The sequence below is a fragment of the Equus caballus genome, chromosome X (genome assembly GCF_041296265.1).
Source record: "Equus caballus isolate H_3958 breed thoroughbred chromosome X, TB-T2T, whole genome shotgun sequence".
Lineage (NCBI taxonomy): Eukaryota > Metazoa > Chordata > Mammalia > Perissodactyla > Equidae > Equus > Equus caballus.
This window is the reverse complement of record NC_091715.1, coordinates 46539134-46552168: the sequence shown is the minus strand read 5'-3', so window position 1 is coordinate 46552168 and position 13035 is coordinate 46539134. Positions and strand designations below refer to the sequence as shown.

Here is a 13035-nt window from a genome sequence, read left to right as displayed (position 1 = left end):
TCTTTCATCCTTTGAAGGACATTTTAGGTTGTTTCCATATCTTGCCTATTGTAAATAATACTGCAATGAACGCAGGGGTGTATATATCTTTTCAAATTACTGTTTTTGTTTTCTTTAGATACTCAGAAGTGGAATTGCTGGACAATATGGTAGTTCTGTTTTTAATTTTTTCAAAACCTCCATAACGTTTTTCATGGTGGCTGCATCAATTTACATTTCCACTATCAGTACATGAGGGCTCCTTTTTCCCCACATGCTCACTAACACTTGTTGTTTCTTAACCTTTTGCTAATAGCCCTTCTGACAGATGTGAGGTGATATCTCATTGTAGTTTGACTTGAATTTCTCTGATTATTAGTGATGTTGAGAATCTTCCATGTGCGTATTGACCATCTCTATATCTTCTTTGGAAAAATGTCTATTCAGTTCCTCTGCCCCTTTTTTAATTGGATTGTTGGTTCCTTGGTATTGAGTTGTATGAGTTCTTTATATATTTTGAGTATTAACCTCTTACAGGATGTTAGATTTGCAAGTATCTTCTTCCATTCAGTAGGTTGCCTTTTAATTTTGTTGATGGTTTCCTTTGCTGTGCAGAAGATTTTTAGTTTGATGCAGCCCCATTTTTTTTTATTTTTGATTTTGTTGCCATTGCCTTTGGAATTAGATCCAAAAAAAGAATTGCCAAGGGCAATGTAAAGGAGCTGACTGCCTATGTTTTCTTCTAAGAGCTTTATGATTTCTGGTCTTACATTCAAGTCTTTAATACATTTTGAGTTAATTTTTCTGTATGGTGTGAGGTAATGGTCCAGTTTCATTCTTTTGCATATGGCTGCCCAGTTATCCCAAAACAATTTATTGATGAGCCTGTCCCTTCCCCATTATATAATCTTCCCTTATTTGTTGTAAATTAATTTGCCACATATGCATGGGTTTATTTCTGGGCTTTCTGTTCAGTTCCATTGACCTTTGTGTCTGTTTTTACGCCAATAGCATACTGATTTGATTATTATAGTTTTGTAATATAGTTTGAAGTCAGGGAGCATGATACCTCCAGCTTTGTTCTTCTTCCTCAAGATTGCTTTGGCTATTCAGGATCTTTTGTGGTTCTTTACAAATTTCAGGATAGTTTTTCTATTTCTGTGAGAAATATTTCTGGAATTTTGACAGGAATTGCATTGAATTTGCAGATTGCTTTGAGTAAAATGCACATTTTAACAAAGTTAATTTTTCCAATCCATGAGCATGGAATATCTTTCCATATATTTGTGTTTTCTTCAACTTTTTAATCAATGTTTTATAATTTTGAGTGTATAGGTCTTTCATATCCTTGGTTAAATTTATTTCTGGGTATTATATTCCACTTAATGTGATTGTAACTGGGACTTTTTTCTTCTCTTCTGATAGTTGTTGTTAGTGTATAAAAATGCGACAGATTTTTGCATATTGATTTTGTACCCTGAAACTTTACTGAATTAATTTATCAGTTCTAACAGATTTTGGTGGAATCTTCAGAGTTTTCTATATATAAAATCATGTCTTCCACAAACTGTGACAGTTTTACTTCTTCCTTTTCACTTTGGATGTATTTTAATTTTTTCTGCCTGATTGCTCTGGCCAAGACTTCCAATACTATGTTGAATAAAAGTGGCTGGAGTGGGCATCCTTTTCTTGTTCCTGATCTTAAGGAAAAAGCTTTTAGCTTTTTGCCATTGAGTATGATGTTAGATGTGGGCTTGTTATGTAAAGCCTTTATTATGTTTAGGTATGTTTCATCTATACTCACTTTGTTGAGAGTTTTTACTTTTAAGATTTTATTTTTCCTTTTTCTGCCCAAAGCCCCCTGGTACATAATTGTATATTTTTAGGTGTGGGTCCTTCTAGTTGTGGCATGTGGGATGCTGCCTCAGCACAGCTTGATGAGCAGTGCCATGTCCATGCCCAGGATTTGAACCGGTGAAACCCTGGGCCACTGAAGCAAAGCATGCAAACTTAACCACTCGGTCACTGGGCCAGCAACAATTGCTGAGGGTTTTTTTTTATCATAAATGGATGTTGAATATTGTCAAGTGCTTTTTCTGAATCCATTGAGATGATCATATTATTTTTATTGTTTGTTTTGTTAAGGTTGTATATCATATTGATTGATTTGCAGATGTTGAACCATTCTTGCATTCTTGGAATAAGTTTCACTTGATCAAGGTATATGATCCTTTTCATGTACTGTTGAATTTGGTTTTCTAATATTTTGTTAAGGAGATTCGCATCTATGTTCATCAGGGATATTGGCCTGTAATTTTCTTTTTTTGTGGTTTCCTTGTCTGGTTTTGGTATTAAGGTAATGCTGGCTTTGTAAAAGGAGTTTGGAAGCATTCCCTCCTTTTCAATTTTTGGAAGAGTTTGAGAAGAGCAGGTATTAAATCTTTGAATGTTGGATAGAATTCAGTAGTGAAGCCGTCTGGTCCTGGACAGTTTTTGTTTTTGGATTTTTTTTGATTACTGACTCACTCTTCTAACTAGTAATCAGTCAATTATGATTTTCTATTTCTTCATGATTCAGTCTAGGAGCATTGTGTGTTTCTAAGAATTTATCCATTTTTTCTAGGATGTCCAATTTGTTGATGTGTCATTATACATAGTAGTGTCTTATGATCTTTTGTATTTTTTCGTATCAGTGGTAATTTCTCCTCTTTCATTTCTGATTTTATTTATTAGAGTCCTCCCATTTTTATGAGTAAGTCTAGCTAAAGTTTTTTCAATTTTGTTTACCTTTTCATAGAACAAGCTCTTGGTTTCATTGATCTTTTCTATTAATTTATTCATTTCATGTATTTTAACTCTGACCATTATTATTATTTCCTTCCCTATATTAACTTTTGGCTTTGTTTGTTCTTTTCTTTCTAGTTCTTTTAGGTGTAAAGTTAGATTGTTTATTTGGCATTTTTCTTATTTCTTGAGGTAGACCTCTGTTGCTGTAAACTTTCTTCTTAGAATGGCATTTGCTGCACCTCATAGGTTTTGGTATGCTGTATTTCCATTTTCATTTGTCTCAAGGTGTTTTTTGATTTCTCCTATAATTTCTTCATTGACCCATTGGTTGCTCAGTAACATGTTGTTTGATCTCCACCTGTTTGTGATTTTTCCGGTTTTCTTCCTGTAATTTATTTCTAGTTTCATACCTTTGTTGTTGGAAAAGACGTTTTGATATGATTTCAGTTTTCTTAAATTTACTGAGACTTGTTTTGTGGCCTAACATATGATCCATCTTGAAGAATGTTTCATGTGCACTTGAGAAGAATGCATATTGCTCTGAATTTAGATGGAATATTTTGTACATATCTATTATGTCCATCTGGTCTAATGTATCATTTAAGGCTGATGTTTCCTTATTGATTTTCTGTCTAGATGATCTACCCATTGATATAAGTGGAGTAATAAAGTCTCCTACTATTGTTGTGTTGCTGTCAATTTTTCATTGTGGGTCTTAATGTTTGCTTTTATATATTTAGGTGCTCCTACGTTGGGTGCATGAATATTTAAAAATGTTATATCTTCTTGCTGAATTGGCCCCCTTTAGCATTATGTAGTGCTCATCTTTTTCTTTTATTACTGTCTTTGTTTTAAAGTCTATTTTGCCTGATATAAGTATAGTACCCGAGCTTTCTTTCGGTTTCCATTTGAACTAAACATCTTTTTCCATACATTCATTTCCAGTCTGTGTGTGTTCTTACATCTGAACTGAGCCTCTTTTAGGCAACATATAGATACGTCTTGTTTTTTATCCATTCAGCCACTCTACGCCTTTTGATTGGAGAATTTAGTCCATTTGCTTTCAAATAATAGTTGATAGCTATGTACTTATTGCCATTTGATTAATTGTTTTCTGGCTGTTTTCTAGTTCCCTTATGTTCTTTTCCTCTTTTCTTGCTCTCTTCCTTTTTGGTTTGATGACTTTCTATAGTGTTATGTTTAGGTTTCTTTCCCTTTATCTTTTTTATAGCTATTATATGTTTTTTCTTTGTGGTTATCATGAGGTTCACATATAGCAGCCTATAATAACCTATATATGTATATAACAGTCTATTTTACATTGATAGCAAGTTAAATTTTAATACATTCTACTACTTTACTTTTTAACTCCCCCCTACATTTTATGTTTTTGATGTCGCATTTTACATCTTTTTATCTTTTGTATTCCTTAACTAATTATTGTAGTTATAGTTATTTTTACTACTTTTGTCTTTAGCCTTCATACTTGCTTTATAAGTGATTAATTCTCTAATGTTACCATATATTTATCTTTACCAGTGAGATTTTTACTTTCATATGTTTTCTTGTTACTAATAAGAAAAACCTTAAAGTCCCTTTTACAATTCTTGTAGGGCCAGTTAGGTGGTGATGAACTCCTTTTGTTTTCTGGAAATCTATCTCTCCTTTAATTCTAAATGATAACCCTGCTGGGTAGAGTATTCTTGATTGGAAGATTTTCATTTAGGCACTTTGAATATGTTATGCCACTTCCTTTTGGCCTGTGCACATTCAGGTTAGAAATCTGTTGATAGTCTTATGGGGGTTTCTTTGTATATAACAAGTTGTTTTTCTCTTGTTGCCTCCATGATTCTCTCTTTATCTTTAACTTTTGACAATTATAATATGTCTTGGTGTAAGTGTCTTTGAGTTCTTTTTGTTTGAAACCCTCAAGGCTTCCTGGATCTGGATGTCTGTTTCCTTCTCCATGTTAGGGGAATTTTCAGCTATTATTTCTTCAAACAGGTTTTCTGTCCCTTTATTTCTCTCTTCTCATACTGGGGCCTCTATAATGTGGAGGTTATTCTGCTTGATGTCATCCCATAGTTTCTTAAGCTATCTTCACTTTTTTCCTTCCTTTTTTTCTTTTTGCTGCTCTATTTGAGTGAGTTATCTTGCTATGTCTTCCAGTGCACTGGCTATTTCTTCTGCTTCACCTAATTTGCTGTTGAACCCCTCTAATGTATTTTTCAGGTCATCTATTGTATTATTCAGCTCTATACCTTATATTTGGTACTTTCTTACATTTTCCTTTTGTTGAAGTTCATGCTGTGTTCCTCCATTCTTCTCCTGAGTCTGGTGAGCATGTTTATAACCATTAGTTTGAACTCTTTATTAGGTAAATTACTTCTCCCTTTAATTTAAGCTTTAATTAAAGTTTATTTTTCTAGGTATTTTATCTTGTTCTTTTGTTTGGAGCATTCCTCAGTCTCCACATTTTGCTTGACTCTGTGTTGTTTCTATGTATTAGGAGACACAGTTATCTCTTCCAGCCTTGAAGTCGTGGCCTTGTGTAGGAGATGAACTTTATCATTTAACATTGCCCTGGCTCTTGGTTGTCTCTCAAACCTTTGTGATTATCTAAGCAACCTGATTTATTCTTGTTAGCTATCAGTTGTTGAATGTGTTCCAAGATGTGAGTATTCCAAAGGAGGGGATCTCAGTCAGCCCCTAGTTTCAGGCTTATGGAAAGCTAAACCCTCAGGCAGCAGCTTTTAAGGTATGCAAATATATACAGTCCAGTGAGATCACAATTGAAAACCATGCTGGCCTCCAAACCAGGCAATCTGGAGGTTTTCTCTTGGTCACAGTCGCAAAAGTTGGGGCTCCATATGAGTGATTGAGTACCTTTCTGACAGGTACTATTGAGCTATAATGAGGCAAAGGAAGAGTGCATAGATGGCACCTCCCAGCCTATGTTCCTAGGGGCACTTCATAGCCCCTAGACATGTGGTAAACCTGAAGCATGACCCTTGAGCTAAAGCTCCAGGATAAGTAAATAGGCCTTTTCCACAGGAAGACTTGGGGTGTATTTCAGACTGCTGTCCACACAGTGCCCTGGGGGTGGTAGCCTGCCAAGAATGGTCTCTCCAATGGTTTCAGACCTGTGGGGCCCAGAAACACAGTCCCTCCTGACAACCAGAGCCAGGTGCTCAAGGGGCATCCCCTGTGGGCTGCACATTCCCACCTGCTTTTGTGGGGCTGTGGGAGTGACTCAGGAGTGGGGTACACTTCTGTTGGTTTTGGCAGAGCTAGAAGAGCAATGCAGTGTTGGGACCCCTGGCTGCCAGCTCTGGTAAGGAGGTGGGCGCCACATGGATGTGGGACATGCCCAGTGGTGTTAGTAGGTTAGAGGTAATATGTAAATATGGTGCCCAGCAGCACCAGCAAGGTACCGGGAGAATATAAAAATGGTTCCTACCAGTGTCTCTGTGCCTGGAGAGAGTCCCAACAGGTTCCTGCCCCTGTGGTGGAGGCTTTAAGATTAGCAGATAAAGGGAGAGGTGACGTCAGCATCATGGCAGAGTGAGCTCTTCCCTTGGAGTCTCCTCTCTAAAATATAACCAAAATGACATTCATACACCAACCAAGGACATATACATATCACAAAAGACATCTTAGAGACCCATACAGCCATACATCTGAATGATGTGGGGGGGGGTGTGGATCCTCCAGAGAAAGTGGAAGCTGATCTGCAGAAGCTGTGTGGAGAGATATGGGCCATGGTAGCAGGAAATGCACAAGTGAAAAGGTCATCACATCCCCATCTGGTACTCCAGCCCCAGAATCATTTGGAGCACGGTGTGGAGAGTCTGGTAATTGTGGTGGGGAAAGTGAACAGGTGAGGGAGGTACACTTTGCCTGCCCAGCACTCCAGCCAAAGAATCACCCAGAGCTAAGTTTCAGACAGCTTGATGGTGGTAGCAGGGAAAGTGCACAGCCCCAGATTCATCTGCAGCATGGTGCAGAGAGCATGGCAGTGGTGGTGGGTATAGTATGCACGTGAGAAGAGGTGCCCTATCCTCGCCTAACACTCCAGCCCCACTATCACCTGGAACAAATAGTGGCAAGCAAGCGAGCAGCAGCTGAGGGAAAGGGAAAGTGCACAGTCCAGCAATTGCCCAGAGCTCTGAACAGACAAGCAAGAGCTAGGGAAAGTGCTGTGGAAGGAGAGTACCCCTCCCTCTACCCAGTGCTCCAGATCTGCCATCAATAAGTCACTCAGAGAGAAAAGCAGTCAGTTGCTGGAGCTGGGGAGCCCCTGTTGATGTGGGACCCAGACTAGACAGAGCCTGAGCCTCATCTAGTGGTGGTATTTGACAGCTGTGACTAGATAAGAGCACCATTAGGAAGCAAAAACCTACTCCATCAAGCAGTATGAGTAGGTATATTAAATCTCCAGACCAGAAGGAAAGTGACAAGTACCCAGAAACCAAATCTGAAGGCATAGAAATCCATAACCTAAATGACAAAGAATTGAAAACAGCTATCATAAAAAAAACTCAATGTGTTACAAGAAAACACAGAAAGACAAATTAACAAATTCAGGAGCTTCTTCACAAAGGAGATTGAAACCATAAAGGAAACCCAATCAGAATTACTGGAGATGAAAACCACAATAGATTAAATAAAGAAAAATCTGGACTCCCTAAACAACAGAGCCGACAATATGGAGGCCAGAATCAGCCAGCTGGAAGATAGCACTATAAAAATGCTTCAGATGGAGGAGAAGAGAGAACTAAGACTAAAAAGAAATGAAGAACCTCTCAGAGAAGTATCTGACTCAATAAGTAAATACAACATAAGGATTATAGGTATTCAAGAGGGGGAAGAGGAGAATGGAGCAGAAAGCTTCTTCAAAGAAATAATTGCTGAGAAACTCCCAAACCTGAGGAAGGAGCTAGAAATCCATGTGAAAGAGCCTCCAGATCTCCTAATTTTGTCAATGTAAAAAGACCCACTCCAAGGCATATAGTAGTGAAACTGGCAAAAGTCAAGGACAAAGGAAAAATACTAAGGGCAGTAAGGCAGAAGAAAATAACTTACAAAGGAACCCTTATCAGGCTTTCGGTGGATTTCTCAGCAGAAACCTTACAGGCTAGGAAAGAGTGGCATGATATATTCAAAATACTTGAAGACAAAACTTGCAACCAACAATACTCTTTCCCGCGAGGATTTCCTTCAGATATGACAGAGAAATAAAAACCTTTCCCACACAAACAAAAGCTAAGGGGGTTCACTGCCACTAGACCACCCATACAAGAAATACTCAAGAAGGCCCTCATACTTGAGGGAAAAAAATAAGAAAGGGGCTACAAAACCCTGAGCAAGGACATGAATAGGTAGGCAATAGTCAAAAATGGAATTTCTCTATCAGATCATGGTAGTAAACACTTAGATTTAACATCAAGGATAAAGAAAAGGAAAACACCAAAACAAAAATGATCTCATCATTTTAAGCACAAACTCACAACAGAAGATGGAAAAGGATATAACAAAAATAACTTAGAAGGGCAAGAGAAAAGGGATGGCATCAGAATAGTCTAAGGAAATAAGAGGCTATCAGAAAATGGACTATCTCAACTATGAGACTTTTTATACAAACCTAATGGTAACTACTAAACAAATAATTAGAATAGAGTCATTGATGATAAACAAGGGGGAAATGAAGAAAACCAGCAGAGAAAACTACCTAATTAAATCGGTAGTCCAAAATATACAGGATGGGAAACAAAGGAAATGCAGAACTAGGAAATGTGCAATAAGGTGGCAATATTAAGCCCTCATATATCAATAATCACTCTAAATGTAAATGGATTGAATTCTCCAATCAAAAGACACAGAGTGGCAGGAAGGATTAAAGAACGAGACCCAATAAAATGCTGCTTCTAGGAAACATATCTCAGCTCTAGAGAAAAACATAGGCTCAGAGTAAAGGGATGGAAGACAATACTCCAGGCTAATGTCAAACAAAAGAAAGCAGGTGTTGCCATATTTACATCATACAAAGTAGATTTCAACATAAAACCGGTAAAGGGAGACATGGAGGGGCAGTATATAATGATAAAAGGGACTCTCTACCAAGAAGACATAACACTTAGAAACATGTACGCACCTAACACAGGAGCAGCAAAGTACATAAAGCAACCATTAACAAACCTAAAAGGAGATATCAATGACAGCACAGTAATAGCAGAGGACCTCAACACCCCACTTAATATCAATGGATAGATCATCCAGATGAAAAGTCAACAAGGAGATAGTGGACTTAAATGAAAAACTAGACGAGATGAACTTAATAGATAGATAGAGAGCATTCCATCCAAAAACAGCAGAATATACATTCTTCTCAAGTGCACATGGAACATTCTTGAGGATAGACCATATACTGGGAAACAAGACAAACCTCAACAAATTTAAGAAGACTGAAATGATATCTAGTATCTGTTCTAACCAGAATGCCATGAAACTAGAAATCAAGTACAAGAAAAAAGCTGGAAAAGGAACAAAAAGGTGGCGACTAAACAACATGCTACTGAAGAACCAATGAGTTGTTGAAGAAATAAAGGGGGAAATCAAAAAATATTTGGAGACAGGGGCCGGCCTGATGGCACAGCAGTTATGTGTGCACGTTCTGCTTCTCCGCAGCCAGGGGTTTGCCAGTTCAGATCCCAGATGTGGACATGGCACCACTTGGCATGGCATGCTGTGGTAGGCGTGCCACATATAAAGTAGAGGAAGATGGGCGTGGATGTTAGCTCAAGGCCAGTCTTCCTCAGCGAAAAGAGGAGGATTGGCAGCAGTTAGCTCAAAAAAATTTGGAGACAAATGAGAATGAAAACACACCATACCAACTTTTATGGGATGCAGCAAAAGAAGCCCTAAGAGGGAAATTTATAGCAAAACAGGCCCACATTAACAAGTAAGAAACAGCTTAAATAAGCAATCTTAAACTACACTTAACAGAATTAGAAAAAGAAGAATAAACAAAGCCCAAACTCAGCATAAGGAGGGAAATAATAAAAATTAGAGCAAAAATACATGAAATTCAAACAAAAAAGACTGTAGGAAGGATAAATGAAACAAGGAGCTGGTTCTTTGAGAGGATAAACAAAATTGACAAACCCTTAGCCAGACTAAGAAAAAGAAGAGAGAAGGCTCAAGTAAGTAAAATTAGAAATGAAAGAGAAGAAATTACAATGGATACCACAGAAATACTAAAGATTATAAGAGAATATTAGAAAAAAGTATATGCCAACAAACTGGACAATCTAGAAGAAAAGGATAAATTCTTAGACTCTTCCAACCTCACTAAACTGAATTGAGAAGAAAGAGAGAATCTGAATAGACCATTCACAAGTAAAGAGATTGAAACAGTAATCAACAACCTCCCAAAAAATAAAAGTCCAGGACCAGATGGCTTCTCTGGAGAATTCTACCAAACATTCAAAGACAATGTTTTATCTATTCTTATCAAACTATTCCAAAAAACTGAGGAAGACAGAAATATTCCTAACACATTCTACGAGGCCAATATCACACTATGTAAAAGCTAGACAAAGACAGCACAAAGAAAGAAAATTGTAGGCCAATATCACTGATGAACATAGATGCAAAAATCCTCAACAAAATATTGGCAAACCGAATATAGCAATACATTAAAAAGATCATACAACATGATCAAGTGGGATTTATACCAGGGCACAGGGATGGTTCAACATCCACAAATAAATCAATGTGATAGACCATATTAACAAAAGGAGGAAGAAAAACCACACGATCATCTCCATAGACACAGAGAAAGCATTTACAGGATCCAACACCAGTTCATGATGAAAACTCTCAATAAAATGTGTATAGAAGGACAATACCTCAATGTAATAAAGGCCATAGATGACAAACCAACAGCAAACATCATACTCAATGGGGAAAAACTGAAAGCCATCCCGCTGAGAACAAGAACAAGACAAGGGTGCCCATTCTCATCACTCTTACTAAAGGTAGTACTAGAGGTTTTGTCCAGACCAGTTAGGCAAGAAAAAGAAATAAAAGGATTCCATATAGGCACTGAAGAAGTGAAACTCTCACTTTTTGCAGACTACCTGATTTTATATATAGAAAACCCCAAAGAATACATTGTAAAACGATTAGAAAGTAATCAACAACTACAGGAAAGTTTCAGGATACAAAGTCAACTTACAAAAATCGGTGGCATTTATATACTCCAATAAAGAACTAACAGACCAAGAACTCAAGAATACAACCCCATTTACAATTGCAACAACAAGAATAAAATATCTGGGAATAAATTTAACTAAAGAGGTGAGGGACCTCTACAAGGAAAAATATAAGACATTACTGAAAGAAATTGATGATGATGTAAAGAAATGGAGAGATATTCCATGTACATGGAGTGGAAGAATAAACATAGTTCAAGCGCCCATTCTACCTCAAGCAATCTACACATTCAATGTAATCCTAATCAGAATCCCAATGACATTCTTCACAGAAATAGAACAAAGTATCTTAAAATTCATATGGGGCAACAAAAGACCCCAAATAGCCAAAGCAATCCTTAGAAACAAGAACAAAGCTGGTGGCATCGCAATCCCTGACTTCAAAACATATTATAAAGCTATTGTCTTCAAAATAGCATGGTACTGTTACAAAAACAGGCACACAGATCAATGGAACAGAATTGAAAGCCAAGAAATAAAACCATGCATCTATGGACAGCTAATCTTCGACAAAGGAGCCAAGAACATACAACAGAGAAAGGAAAGCCTCTTCAATAAATGGTGTTGGGAAAACGGGACAGCCGCATGCAGAGGAATGAAAGTAGACCATTATCTTTCTCCATACACAAAAATAGACTCAAAATGTTTCAAAGACTTGAAGGTAAGACTTGAAACCATAAAACTTCTGGAAGAAAATATAGCCAGTACACTCTTTAACATCAGCCTTAAAAGAATCTTTACAAATACAATGTCTACTCATACAAGGGAAGCAAAAGAAAAAATAAACAGGTGGGACTTCATCAGACTAAAGAGCTTCTGGAAGGCAAAGCAAACGATGATCAAAACGAAAAACAACCCGCCAACTGGGAGAAAATATTTGCAAATCATACATCGTATAAGAGGTTAATCTCCATAATACATAAAGAAATCAGACAACTGAACTACAAAAAAATAAACAACCCAATCCAAAAGTGGGCAGAGGATATGAACGGATATTTTTCCAAAGAAGATATACAGATGGCCAATAGGCACATGAAAAAATGCTCAACATCGCTAATCATCAGGGAGATGCTAATCACCAAGAAAAAAAATAACAAATGTTGGAAAGGATGTGGAGAAAAGGGAACCCTCATCTACTGCGGATGGGAATGCAAACTGGTGCAGCCACTTTGGAAATCAGTATGGAGATTTTTCAAAAAATTAAAAATAGAATTACCATATGACCCAGCTATCCCACTACTGGGTATTTATCCAAAGAACTTGAAATCAGCAACTCAAAGAAACTTATGCACCCCTATGTTCATTGCAGCATTATTCACAATAGCCAAGATGTGGAAGCGATCCAAGTGCCCATCGACTGGTGATTAGATAAAGAAGATGTGGTGTATATATATACAATGGAATACTACTCAGTCATAAAAATGACATAATCTTCCCATTCACGGCCACATGGATGGACTTTGAGGGCATCATGTTAAGTGAAATAAACCAGACAAAGACTAACATTGTATGATTTAACTCATATATGGAATATTAACAAAGTTACTGACAAAGATTATCAGACAAACCACCTTCACATATTGCCTGGGCACTTTTCAAACTGCTGCTTCTGCAATGGGTCTCATGGCAAGGGAGATGGCATGTGAACACTTTAAGAGCAGAATCTCTGCTCCCTACAGCACTATGGTTATGGTCATAAGCCCTGTTGTTTGTCAAAGTCAGAGATTTTGGGGGCTTGCCTCACTGGTGCAGGTCCCAAGGGTTGGGGTACTTAATGTGTGGCATGAATGCATTGCTCCTCAGGGAAAAGCTACATATTTATGAGATTCCTCCTGACTATGGGACATTGTGCTGTGTCTCTGACTCTCCTACCCAGCTGGATTTGGTCCTTTTATCCTTTGCTCTGGAGGAGCTGTTCATCTAGGTTTCAGGTCTTTTTCAGAGAGAATTGCTCCATATTTAGCTGTAGATTGGTTGTGTCTATGGAAGGATG

The 13035-nt window shown here is 37.5% G+C and overlaps 1 protein-coding gene across 2 annotated transcripts in view; it reads right to left on the bottom strand.

The window, feature by feature from the left end:
- Positions 1-5198: 5198 nt before the first annotated feature.
- Positions 5199-13035, bottom strand: part of KLF8 (KLF transcription factor 8) — a 325570-nt gene continuing 317733 nt past the window's right edge. Inside the window, exon 7 of one of the 2 annotated variants that reach the window (XM_070257092.1) lies at positions 5199-6357. The gene's annotated coding sequence lies outside the window, so the exon portion shown is untranslated. The remainder of the gene's footprint in view (positions 6358-13035) is intronic. The other variant, XM_070257091.1, reaches the window with a different exon arrangement.